Raw genomic sequence first — 13,621 nt, 5'->3', positions numbered from 1 at the left:
AAGGATTCTCTTTGCCTCCTTTGCATCCACACATCTCAATAATTCACCGTTGGAGCTTCTTTTGTATAGGGTTTCCCACCGGGAAAATACCCCAATGCTAACCTCCGAATCATCTTCTTTTCATTTTTGCTTGCCCTCAAGGGAATTCTCCTGGCTCTACAAGAGACTGTGATGTCGTGATACCAAGGCTTTCCATCGAGCTCTTCTTCAATCATGAAGCAATAGGTCGGCTCATCCCTTACTTTAATCTTCAACGCTCAAACGCCTCTTCTTCGATTTGAGCCATAACAGCTAGAGTAGCTAAGGCGCCAAGAAATTGATTCTTGTCTCTACTCGGATGAGTGAAAGAGATTTCTTCGAATTCTCGATCATCTCCAAGAAGTATTTCGTAGGGGATTAGCTTGGGATCCTTGGTTTGCCATTCTCCCTTGACTGATAAATTATCGTGAGCCGAGTCTCCATACACCTCCAACTTTCTCGATTTTCATCTCCATAGCAAGATGTAGACCCATTACACAAGCTTCATATTCTCGCGACATTGTTGGTACAACAAATCCCAACTTAGCAGCCTATTGGGAAGTGCTTTCCTTCCGGGATACTAGTACAGCTCCAATTCCATTCCCTGATAAATTGATCGCCCACAAAATACATTTCCCACACATCGACTAACCCTCTTCTTCGTAGTCTACTTCATTAATATGTTCGCTGTGGAACTCAAAATCCAGAGCTTCATAATCCGGATAGGGTTTTCCGCTAGAGGTCAAGAATTACGCTACCTTTCACCGCTTCCGGTCATGTAGACTATATCATACCGAGAGTATAACTCGCCACTTGGCTATCCTTCCCGCACGAATGGGCTTTCGAATACGATCCGATAGGATCCATCCGAGATAAGCCAAGTCTTGAGATACAACATGTAGTGCATGAGGCGATTACCTATCCAGGCTAACGAGCAGCAAGTCTATTCTAAGAAAGAGAACCTTGACTCACAATCATTGAACTTCTTCTCGTAGTAAATGGCCCTCTCTTTTCGGCCAGATCATCATGTCGCCCTAAAACACATCCCATAGAGCTCGTTGGACCGCCATGTACAGATCGAGGCCCGCTCGCCACAAAGTGACCAATATCGTGGGTTTGACAAATACTGCTTGATTGTCTCGAAGCCTTTTGACAATCCGAATCCCATTGGGTAGGATTGTTCTTCCGAGTAGTCTCAAAATAGGCTCACTTTGGCAAAGTGAGATTAGAAATAAATCTTGTGATGTAGTTCAACTTTCCTAGAAAATCACGCACCTCCCTTTCGCTTTTGGGGACGGCATTTCTTGAATAGCTCGAACTTTGTCCGATCCACTTCTATCCCTTTCTCGCTACTATGAATCCCAACAGCTTTTCCGATCTAGCTTCAAGATGCATTTAGCAGGTTCAGCTTCAACTTGTATTTCGAGCCTTTCGAGCACCCTCCTCATCACCGAACGTGGCTCTCTTCTCCCCGGATTTAATGATCATATCATCCACATATACCTCCACTTCTTTATGCATCATATCGTGGAATAATGTGACCATTGCGCTACCGTAAGTAGCCCCTGATTCTTCAACCCGAAGGGCATGACCCGATAGCAAAATACCCCATTGGGTGATGAAAGCGCTTTATCCTTGTCTTCCTTGTCCATCGAATCTGATTGTACCGATGCCCCATCAATACACGAACACCTACCCAATCCCGCAAAGATTGTCAACTAACACATCAATGTGAGGGAGAGGGAAATCATCTTTCAAACTTGCTTTATTAAGGTCCCCGTAGTCAACACACACCCCGACTCTCCCGCCTTTCTTCACATCGACGACATTAGCCACCCATTGGGGATATTTGACTACTTCCAAGAATCCGGCCATATCGTTTCTTGACTTCATCCCGAACCTTGAGCAAAGGTGTCGATTCATTCTCCTCGCCGCTTCACCGGATCGCTCTCGAATTAAGGGAATCTTGTGCGCCACTATCCGGGGTCCAAACCGACCATATCATCATAGCTCCATGAAAATACGCCGAGAAATTCCTTGCTGCACCGATCATATCTCCCAATTCCTCACTCTCCACTACCTTAAGTTCCCTTTTTACTTCTTCCGAGCCTAAGTTTATTGTGCGCGTTTCATCTTCACAAGGCACGAGGGAGGGTTCATCTTTTTCATTGCTTTCTTCTGTAAGGTCTTCCTCAGAATTACTTGAAGTAATGGCAGTTATGGGAATTTCAAAATTAACCAGAGGAATTTCTGAGTCTATTGGATTATTAGGTGTTAATTGATGAATGGTCCTAAATGAATAAAGAATAGAACATGTTATAAGGATGGAATTAAAAAGAAAAGAGAGTATTGGATTTAAAAATGCGCTATCAATTCATTAATATTAATGCCATAAGAAAAGGTCCATTTACAGTATTACACTTGTCACCATGGACAAAATGATCAAGTGTAGATAACCAGAGGTACTTTACTCAAAATTGAGTACAGGGATATCCTCCGTTGTCCAGTTGTCAAGCTCCTGCTCCTCAGCCATGGGTGAAACTAGGGCCTCATACAAGGAATCCAGTTGGATGACATCTATGGATGGATCATCCGCGATTCTTCCAGACTTGCCGGATGTTGATGACCGGTTTGGCGAAGATCTCCGTAATTCTCGGACTATTTTCATTTTTCCCGCCTCCGGTCGAACCTCCGATCCCAAGCATCCTCCTCATCCGTAATCGCCCATCCACGAGGGCATCCTCCTCATACCCCAAACCACAACGGCCTATCTTCCGAATAGCCAGATAGGCTCGACGATTCCTTGCAAGGCAAAGGCCCAAGCCTTTCCCTCTTGATACCCGCTTTCTTGACATTACTTTGGCCACCATAGCCATAGCCCCTTCCTTCCCAAAGATCTTGCAATTCAAGGGCCTGGAAAGAACTCTCCAATGATTCTCTACCGCTTCCACATAAGGAAGTGATTGCGCTTGTGACCAGATGGCCTCTTCGCCTTACCGTGATGATTTTGCCGCCCTTAATGTATTTGATCTTTTGGTGTAAGGTTGAAGGAACAAATGTCGCAGAGTGGATCCACGGCCTCCCTAATAACATAGTGTAAGTTTACCAATGTTCATCACTTGAAACGTGACGCTGAAAGTACATGCCCCGACTTGATTGGCAAGTCAATGTCTCCCAAGACTTCTCTCCCGGTACCGCCAAAGGCTCTACCACCATTGCACTTTGACGATATGCGATTGGTCAACCGTAGTCTCGCTAAGGTCGCACTAGGCAATACATTGAGGGCCGATCCGTTATCGATGAGAACCTTGGCCACTATACAACCCTTACACTTCACAGCTACATGTAGAGCTTTATTGTGCCCTAAGCCCGCAGGTCTACCTCCTCTTCGTAAAAGGCTACAGAGCCGATGCCCGGATTTGTCCTACTATTTTCTCAAACCGCCTGAGTAATGTCTGGTTCACAAAGGCCCGATCCAGATTCTTTGTAGGGCTTGTCGGTGGACTTCCGAGCTCAGATCGCTGATAACAGTGAAATTCGCGGGGTTTTTCTCAATTGCTCCACCACGCCATACTCGCCTGTTTCATTATTTGGAGCAGCAGCTTCTTCATCTTCCTTGTGCTCAATAGGCTCGCTTCCTCGCTTTCTCAACCTCCTCTTCCGTGTTTCTCGGATGACTCTCCCATTTTTACTTTCCCTTTCTCTTCTCTCTTTCTTCGCTCCAGAACACCTCCCACTTCGAGTTATAAACTCGACTTCTTGCTCTGTGGAGAGGATTTTGTTGCAATAACGGGTCTAGAACTCGCTTGGGGAGTAGTGTTGCTAGCAGTGTCCAAAGATAAGTCATTCTCAAGTGCTCGTGAGGAGCGAAACATGGTTTTGGTGGTGCCGAGGTGAGGCAAGACTAGGAGCGGATGTACCGCTGACGCCCTCGAGTGAAAACTTGGAAGTTATAATTCCAAGGGACAGCGTGAGTATTGGTGATGGGGAGCCGAGGTGGAGTTTGATAATCATACGGCGGAGAGGCTACCGGGGTGAGAAGGTGATTCTGGGTTTGGAGGTGGAGGCGCTCGTCAGATCCGTGGTGTTCACTCCTTTTTCCGCTTTCACTTTGTCCGCATCTCGTAACCCCGAGAGACAATAAGTTCTAGACTTCTTGCCCGAACCCTCACAATCTCGCACTCATGGTCACCGCCTCCATGGTAAGGACACCTCGCACTCTCTTTGAATCCCGCCACCGAGGGCAAAGGTAGCCTTCCTCGTTGCTATAGTAAAAATCTCCTTAAAGTATGGAACCACTCATCCACTTCGTGTTGATCCTCTCCTTTAGACTCTATCATATTTACACCACCGCCCGCATTGTGGTTAGGCAAAGGTTTGAGGTAACATTGGGGAGGGAACCATTTCTCGATCTTCAACCACCCGCTTTGATTAAAGCGCACTCTCCCTCCGAGTGCCCCGCAGCTTGTCGCTGAATGCCCTTGTGCTCCTCCATGATACTCACAACGGCAAGGGCATCATACCACCCGGGATATGGCTACCGGATTGGGTCTAAAGGGACTGCACGATTTGGTTTATACCGACAAGGTATCGGTATATTTCACCGAGAGGGAGGGGAAGGGGTGGATCAGATTCCTTGGAGGTCTTGGGTTATTTTGTGGTGGTCGTGGTTGAGCCGAGGAGGAGGTGGTCTTGGTTGGAAATTTGTGTGGGGCGACAGGGCGTGGTTGTGAATAATTAGGAAAGGGGGTGGGATGTTTGAGATAGTTGGGCCATGAGAGGGAGGATATGGCCAGAGTTATTTTGGGGGAATTGGGGAAAATTATTCTGCGAGTGATGGAATGTACATCACTCTCCTTCTTCTTGCCAAAATTGGCGCCTTTTTCACAGTGGTTCTCACCAACTCCTCGTAGCCTTCCTATTCTCGGGATTAGCTTCAATTCTCTCACCGCTTGGATGATATCCGAGAAGTCACTGGAGGTATTTCCGATCATCAAGAAGAAGTAGGAGCCTTCAATGTTTCAATGAATAGGAGCAGAGTTCATTGTCACCGGAGGATATACTTCGCAGCCTTCTCCTCCATCGCTGGGCATCGCTTAAAACCTTCCCGCCTTTCTGCACTGTGTTCCGAGGTCCCTCCTTGTGGGTGCCGCATCACAATTGAATTTGTACCGCTTAAGAAAGGTATCGCTAAATCTTTCCAGAGTGCAGCTTGCTCCCGCCCAATTGTATACACCATCTCGTAGCCGCCCGAGAGGCTCTCGTGAAAGAAGTGAATGAGGAGTCTATCGCCTTCTCGTTAAGGCGCATTTTGGCAATGTAGGTTGCCAGTGGATGCGGGTCCGAGTTTCCGCCAGATTTGTCGAAATCAGAACCTTGAATTTGGGTGGTACCACCACATCCGCACCAATCTCAAGTGATTTACACATCGATCGAGCCATACATGTTCAACCCTTCTATTGCTCTCAATCTTTCTTCTAGGCGTATAGTTTCTCGCTTTCTCTCGCCCTATGTTCTCCTTCCACCGCATGATACACTCCTCCAACCGGAGCCGAGGGGTGGAGTAAATCGAGGGATCGGATTGAATGGTGAGGCTCGGCATTTGAGACGGCCGTAATAGGAAAAAGGTGGGTCATTATTTATGGTCACCGGATTGACAAAGTGATTGTCGGGTCCTAATGGGAGACCGAAAGGTAAAAGAGGTTGAAGCTTGCCGAGGATCATTTGTTGTAGGAGGCGCGAGGAGGTAATGGTGGGCTAGGTTCTCAAGGTGTTTGCTCGAGACATTTCCTTCATTAGTCTCATAATTTCGTAAAGTCGATCCTTCAACTCTGAGACTGTCCCTCGTAGGTTCTCAGACTTGCTCCCGATTTTCCATTATCTTCCTCGCTCGAGATCTTGTTAAGTACACTCGCTTGGGTTGGATCGTGTGCTTGGTCGACTTGCCTTGTTTGAATCAATATTGATTTCGTGAGGATAAAAAAATTTAAATGAATTTGAGTTTTGCAAAGAAACTAAAAGTCCCGGTCCGACGAAGGATACAAAGGGCATTTGAGAGCCAAAGTTGGAATCGCAAAGGATAATCGCCTCACTTTATCATGGCATCGCTCGATAGTCCGACCGTGAATGACGGGATTGAATGCGCATTTATGATACCCGCCCATATAGCGCATTTCAATTTTTCACATAACCCTAGCGAGGAGTTCTACGGAGTCATATTATTCATTCACAAATCGCTTAGACAATGGTCCAAAATCATTTCATTAATCAATAATTTGTACAAAGATATTCTTTACATCGCCTAGGTTCGGGAGGTTCTTTATAATGAGATGACATTTTCTCGAGATACTCATATAACCTTTCCTCTTGTTTGGCAGATCGAACACTTTCAGAGCATACTTGATCTGTAATAGTTCCTTTTTTCCCCAGGCTATCATTTTCTCCAACTGGTCCACATTTTCTTTCAAATTCTTGATATAGGCAGCTTGTTTCTCTTTCTCTTTCCTTTCTTTAGCACACTCTTTCAAGATGTCGTTGATGAGGAGTGCCTGTTCTTTTAATTCAAGCTTCTTCTTCTTGTTTTCCTGTTTATACTCTTCAACGAGTACCTCTTGGTACTTCATCCTTTCCTCAAGCTTACTATTCTGCCCTTTCATCTCTTTCACCTCACTGAGAGAGTTTCTTTCTTTTCCCACTGCACTCTTGCTCTTCGAACCCTATCCTTTCGGCCCTTGCCTCTTCCTTGAGCTTTCTTACCCTTCTCTTAAGTTTCTGTTGGTCCTCCAATTGTTTCATCTGCTCTGCACTGTGAGTTCTCGGTATTTGCCTTTGTAGCGAGTCAACCAAAGCGACATCGCCTTCCTCTAATAGGGCGCCTTGGCGAGGGTTGTCGCCCTGAATTCTATGGTAGAGCGCTCTGGTCCCTATCGCCTCCATTTAAGGTAATCGCCGAGGCACTTGGGCCTTTGGGTGATCTCTCCATTAGAGTGATGTTTTCCCGTGACTTGCAGCCCTTTTCAACCCTTCTTCTTCCTTGAGCTCATGGTAGAAGTGACCTTGGTGGTATTCTTTAATGTTGATCATGGATCGTGTTGAGCCAAACCGCCTCATTACCAAGGCCGAGTGTAACTTGTATACCCGTTATTCCAATCGTGACACCGATCGAATACCTCCCGCACTAATCAAGACGGGTTGGCTTGACGCCCACAGCCTTCCTCCAACAAGAATCATGGCTATTGAAACTCAAAATCCGCTCCCGCCATCGTTTTTCATTCTTCGAGCCGATCACTAACCGATCATCTTCTCAATGGGAGGCTGGTCAAGGTACCAAGTCAATCCTTTTGTCTCCACAGACACATGTGACCGATAGTCCAGAGGTATAATAACCGAGAGCAACACTTAATGGACCCTTTCCCCGTTGTCCGCAGTAGTTAGGTTAACAAGGTTTCGCAAGAATTGCCAGACGGATTGATCCTCGCTTTCTATCGCCCAAAATACCTCCACCGCATCGCTAGTGATGATCCCCAATGGCCCCGGAACAGGATCGCACCATAGATTCCCAAGGCGAAGTGCTACTAAGCTTGATCCCACCGCTTTCTCTTGGAGGTGATGATCTAACCGCTTCAAGGTACGCCCAATGCCATCCATGCGTGTTCCCTTTGATCGCTTTCTCCGACTTTACTTCTTCCGGGGAGAACCCAACATATGTGCCAACCGCTTTCGTGTCCGCCATGCTCGAGGTGTAAGTAGATCCGATTCGCAATGAGTATGGGATCCCTAGCAATGCCTCGATATTCCTCCATAGTGGGGGCCGATCAATGTCATTGAAAGAGAACACTGCATTTAGGATTCCAAACCGTCAACATGGCTTTTAATGCAGGATTTGGACCTTGACTTGCATTAAGGTTGCAATCCTTCCGCATTCTCTTCAAACTGCACCTTGACTGGTCGGGAAGCAACCTCCATCTATTAGATGCACTTCGAGGTTGTTCATTTTGACCTCTATTTTGTCCAGATCCAAAGGAAGGTATTGAGCTAATGTATGCCTCTAAACATCATTTTGCGAGGGTACCACCAATGAGCCGATTTGGACCAAAGTTTAGCATGTCGAGCCTCTCCCGCCGTCGACTCGAGGATGCCATGATAAAAATGATGCCTATCCTTATACAAACTCTTGGTTTGGTAACGCTCATGGAAAATTTGTTAGTAAGACAAATTAGGTAATTTTGAATCATACTGCTGATTGAGGACACGCATACATTTATCAAAGTAGGAAAATGTGTAGGCGTTTAGTAGGATTCAAGATTACCCTAAAAGAAATGAACAAAAGGAAATTAAAGCAATAGGTAAGAGTAAGTATGCCCTTTGTCCTATAGTAGGGAGACTCCTAACACCTGTAAGCGCTACCTATCCGGATAGTTCTATCTTATGAGGCGCTTTACTACGCTTTCACTATCGTGACGGTTTAGCTCAGATCTAATTTTTCTAATAGCCACAGTTCCCAAATTGCCCCTCATCAGAAACAAGAGAGCCCCATTCTACCCCCATGATATTGTCGGAAAATTCCACTGTATCACGGTAAATAGAACAAGTTTCAATTTGAGCAAGCCTTCACTGATACTAACGGGTAAAACCCACTGCACCGCTACATGACCCCTCCTACTTTCCTAAAAGGGTAAGAAAGCCCGGGTTAGGCCCATAGTGTGTGAGGACATTGTGTAAGTGTTCAGTGTGTGAAGGGACACTTTTACCTCTTCCCAATTCAGGGGGATTTTATTTTTCCATTTTTTCTTTTTTCTTTTTCTTTGAAATGAAGAGCACTGTAGTCGATAGAACAGGCAAAACAAAATAGTTAGTAGCAATAATAATTAGCATACAATACAGCGCAGAGTGAGCCCCCTAAATATAATTTGATCTGACAAAAATTAAGCCTACTTTTGGACCTCTAGACTGGGTTGGGTCAATATTTCCCAGTTGAGTCGCTAAGTCGTCGCAATGGGATTTTGCGGTCGCCTGGACGATCACTCACCGAAGTGGGAAAGAGTGAGGAGTCGCCACCTTAGTTTTGAGGGAAACTAAAGAAAACCATTTGAGAAGATAAATAAAGAATGAAACCACTTCAAGACAGAGATTCTAGGTTCGGGGTCCGTAAACGGGTGGGGAAGGTGTTAGGCACCCCACCTCGTCCCTTAATAAGGGTAAGTAGATTTAATTTTAAGGCCCTTTATAAATTAGTTAGAAGGGCTCTGATGGGAATGTTAGTCCTTTTGGTAATAGTTATGTTTGATTTTTCACTTATTAGGATCACCCAGATACATAAGTAAATGAGACAACCTTATTGAATTAATTTTGCATTTTTATTTTACTTGAAAGGTAATGTTTTATTTAAAATTTAATTTAGAAGATCGGATAAGAACTCTCCTCCGATCCTCTTTTAGATATTCATTAAAATTTTGGTTGGGGATCAGATAAGGACTCTCTTCCGATCCCTATTAAATATTTATTAGAGATTTTAATTTGGGATCGGATAAGAACTCTCCTCTGACCTCTTTTAAGTATTTATTAAAATTTTAAGCTGAGACCGGATAAGAACTCTCCTCCAATCTCTATTAAGCATTTATTAAAATTTTAAGCTGAGACCGGATAAGAACTCTCCTCCGATCTCTTTTAAATATTTATTAAAAATTTTTAATTGATGTCTGATAAGAACTCTCCTCCAATCTCTATTAAGTATTTATTAAAATTTTAAGTCGAGACCTGATAAGAACTCTCCTCCGATCTCTTTTAAATATTTATTAAAAATTTTGAATTGAGGCCTGATAAGAACTCTCCTCCAATCTCTATTAAGTATTTATTAAAATATTAAGCAGAGACCTGATAAGAACTCTCCTCCGATCTCTTTCGGATTAGCAGGAGCCTGGAAGGGGCTTTGTCGATCTCCCGAATTTCAATTTCAGCTACATGTCACAAGAATCTAAAACTAAGGTTTCTGGCATTCAAAAATGCTGGAGATAAGGTTTCTTGATACCCTATGACTAAATGGGTAATACTAAACTTGATTTACCGACCTTCCATGTAGTCATTTCACACATACCTATTAATGTCCGATCTGCTCGCCTAGTTTATTTTGGTTTTATTCCTCTTCATGGTATCTTGTCGAATTCCTGCTCACGTTAGCCTAATAGTTTGGCTATTTTTCCGACGTGTTATTCAAGCTTTCTTTTAAAAGAGGCCCTTAAGTTGCAGATACCTATATTTTGCCCGACCACTTACACGCTACTAGGAGCTAAAAGCTCGTATTCGTAAATGACGAAATTGACGAAATGATGGACCGATCACTAAAGAGATAATTCGAGAGTAACGTTCTTTGAGATTTTTTGCTTAGAATAAACTTAAAGAAAACCGCAGACGTAAAGAGAACAAAGAAAGTGCGAAAAGTAAACGCAAATACTTAATAAAACAAGAATATGAACTCTTACCGTGAGGAGCCAAATATATTGAAATAATCGTGAGGTGGTAAATAGTGATGAAGATGGCGGATTGATCACCTAAGAGTTGATGTCCGTGAGGAGCCAAATGTATTGAAATAACTATGAGGTGGTAAATAGTGATGAAGATGGCGGATTAACCAAATCGAGAGTTGATGTCCGTCGTGAAACCGAGAGATGCTTTAGCTAAAAGGTAACCTGTAAGAACTGTGGAAGGAAGTTGAGCTTGAACAGAGGAAAAGAAAGCAGAGATGACGAGAGTATGACCAGATAATGAACAAACTGAAATGTAGAGTTCCAAGATTCAAAATCTTTTCCAAGAAAACACTCAAAACTAGTTTCAAAAGTCTTTTTGATCACTACAAAACAAAGCAGAGTAACAAATCAATGAAGTTTCGTAGTTCCTCCACGATAATAGCAAATTTCTTGTCTATATTTTTGTCCGCCCTGAACAGCTTTTTCATGCAGTATTTATAGGAATCGTGCTCCTATGAAGGGTCGATTTATTTTGAGGGAGATGGAGGGTCAAGATTTTGAAGTACATGATCGGATGTTCAGAATTAAAGAGAATCAAAACGAATGGTCAGATCGCTTCTCGTAATATTTGTCCTTTTCCTCTTTTAACTGACGGTCTTGAATCCTCTTGTCCGAACGATCCGAGGGCTAAGAGTGAAAAACGCTGGTATTGTCGCCTTCTTTTGATCCAAGGGTTCCGATTCATCCTTACAAGTGAGATCAACGGGAGATTGGGATGTACAGGACTGCCATGACATACCCCGCACTCACAAGATTGCGGCGATTCTTAGGCGCATGTGGAGATCTCGCTCGCCACGCTTTAACTACCTCGCTCCGATTCTCGACGACGGTTATTGGAATTTGTCTTATTCTTTTGTCTTCCGATCCTCCCCTAGCTCCTATTCCGATCTCTCATGCCGATCTCCTATCTCCGATCTCTTTATCCCTTGATCACCGATTCGGTCCAAGCATTAATTACATCTCGATTCTCAAGCGCCCGCTTGCTTTCCGCCAGCATTAAATGCCCATTTCCCCTATATATACCGCTGACGAGACATTTTCTTCATCCGACTTTCCTCTCTTCTTTTCTTACTTTCCTCGTTTCTAGCCGCCCGTGGAAGTTCGCTATAATCGTGGCTTTGATCTTTTCCGATGAACTTCTTTACTTACCGATCAAAATTTATGATCCCTTGATCGCATGACCTTAACTTACGATGGTGAGAGAACCGATTTGACCGACCAGATTGCGCACTTCGCTTGTACCGATCTCGAGTCGCCAACCGAAGTTCATTCGCTTCTCACCGCATTGGGTGTTCCGGCGCCTTTCCTCCACATTGCGTTCCGGCAATGGGTCGGTTTCGAGTGGTAACATCGGTGACGATGTCTCTCATCTTCATGGGAGTCATAATCACCCCATCCGAGCCGTACATCCGTCCGATGTCAATAGCCGGCCCCGATCGAACACATCTTTTGATTCAGCCACAAGACTAGGCTTTGACATAGGCCTTTAGATAGGATGTTCCACCTGGCCTCTAGAGATCGCCCAAATGATGTAATCCCGAAATGTAATCGATCTCTAGAGATTGCCCAAATGATGTAGTTAGACCTTTATTGTAGTCCGATCCCTAGAGATCGCCCAAATGATGTATTTTATTTTCAATGCAATCAGATCCCTAGAGATCACATAAATGATGTGATCCAATGTTAGTGTAATCCGATCCCTAGAGATCGCCCAAATGATGTAATCCGATCTTTGAAAATAAAGACTTTATTTTGTGCTATCATCTTATTATTTTTGCATTGATTATTTTTCCGATCTCTAATGTGGTTATCCGATCCGGTTCTTTACCCGAATGACACTTAACCGATCCTTTATTCAAAATATTTAACTTATTATGCCGATCTCCAATTAACCGATCTCGTAACATTCTGATATTTGAGAAAAGTGTCGAACAAATTGCCGAGTCCCACCAATCGATGCGCGCTTAGAACCTCGCGAGCATTAAATGCTCTGACTAGTATAAATAGGGGTGGGTGGGTTAGCCATTGTTCTCTCATTCCATTTTCAATCCCCGCCACAACTTCAAAGTTCTCTCCTTTTCTCCAGCTCTTCCGACGCCGATCGACTCTGTAAGGGCTTTAATCCTCTTTTAGTTTAAGTTCTTTGTTTCTTTTGAAAATGAGCGGTGCCAAGGTCGAGAGCGCGAGCCCTCCTTCCATTCGGGCCTCATGGTCATCGTCTGATGAAGAAGAAGCAATGGCCCAACAGGCAACCTAAACCCCTAGGGTCTCTCGCCTGTGCCTGGCCTGGTCATACCATCAAGGCTTGCACCACCTTCAAGGAGAGAGACCCTTCCTATAGACGAAGCTTCCGCTTCTTCGGGAACTGATCCGCAATCGCTTGTTCAAGAATACAATATTTGTCCCGATTCATATGAGCTGATCAAGTGCCATGGCGATCTTCGTGTCGATCACTCTTTTGAAGAGAATGACATGGTCATGGTGTACGAGGAATGCTTAAAGGCCGGCCCGAGGTTCCTCTAGCCGATTTCTATAAGGAGGTCCTAAAACTTCACCGAGCATCCATTGTTCAAATCCACCCCAACTCGTGGCGGATCTTGGTAGCTTTCCGAGGTCTATGCCGAGCTAAGGGAATCGACTCTACGGCTAAGGTGTTCGCCGAGCTGCATGCACTAACTCGCCAAAGGATGACGAACATCGGTTCTTTCAGTAAGCCTCGCTATGACTCTTTTCCGATCCGCCTCATCCCTTAAGAATTGGAAGAACCTGGTTCTTCATTCCGAGGAGTAAAGATCCGAGCCGCTTTGAGGACTTTCTCGTAGTGGTGGTACCAGGGGCCCTCGCTCAAGCACTTTACCCCGAGTCAAGAGGAAAGCTTGATAGTGATGGAGCCGAAAAGTCGTGCCACCACTCTAAAATATTCCCGCCCAAATGCGGTGATCGCGAATCGCACCATTGACCATGCAATCGATCACCGCCGAGATCGCGAACTTCCGCTCTCGACTCGGCATTGGTATTTTCTATATCTCGCCTCGTGACCTTAGCGATCTCACTAACCTCTTTTTCTGCAGGTATGGCGG

This window comes from Hevea brasiliensis, chromosome 18 (genome assembly GCF_030052815.1).
Source record: "Hevea brasiliensis isolate MT/VB/25A 57/8 chromosome 18, ASM3005281v1, whole genome shotgun sequence".
Classification (NCBI taxonomy): domain Eukaryota; kingdom Viridiplantae; phylum Streptophyta; class Magnoliopsida; order Malpighiales; family Euphorbiaceae; genus Hevea; species Hevea brasiliensis.
Note: the sequence above shows the minus strand (reverse complement) of the source record.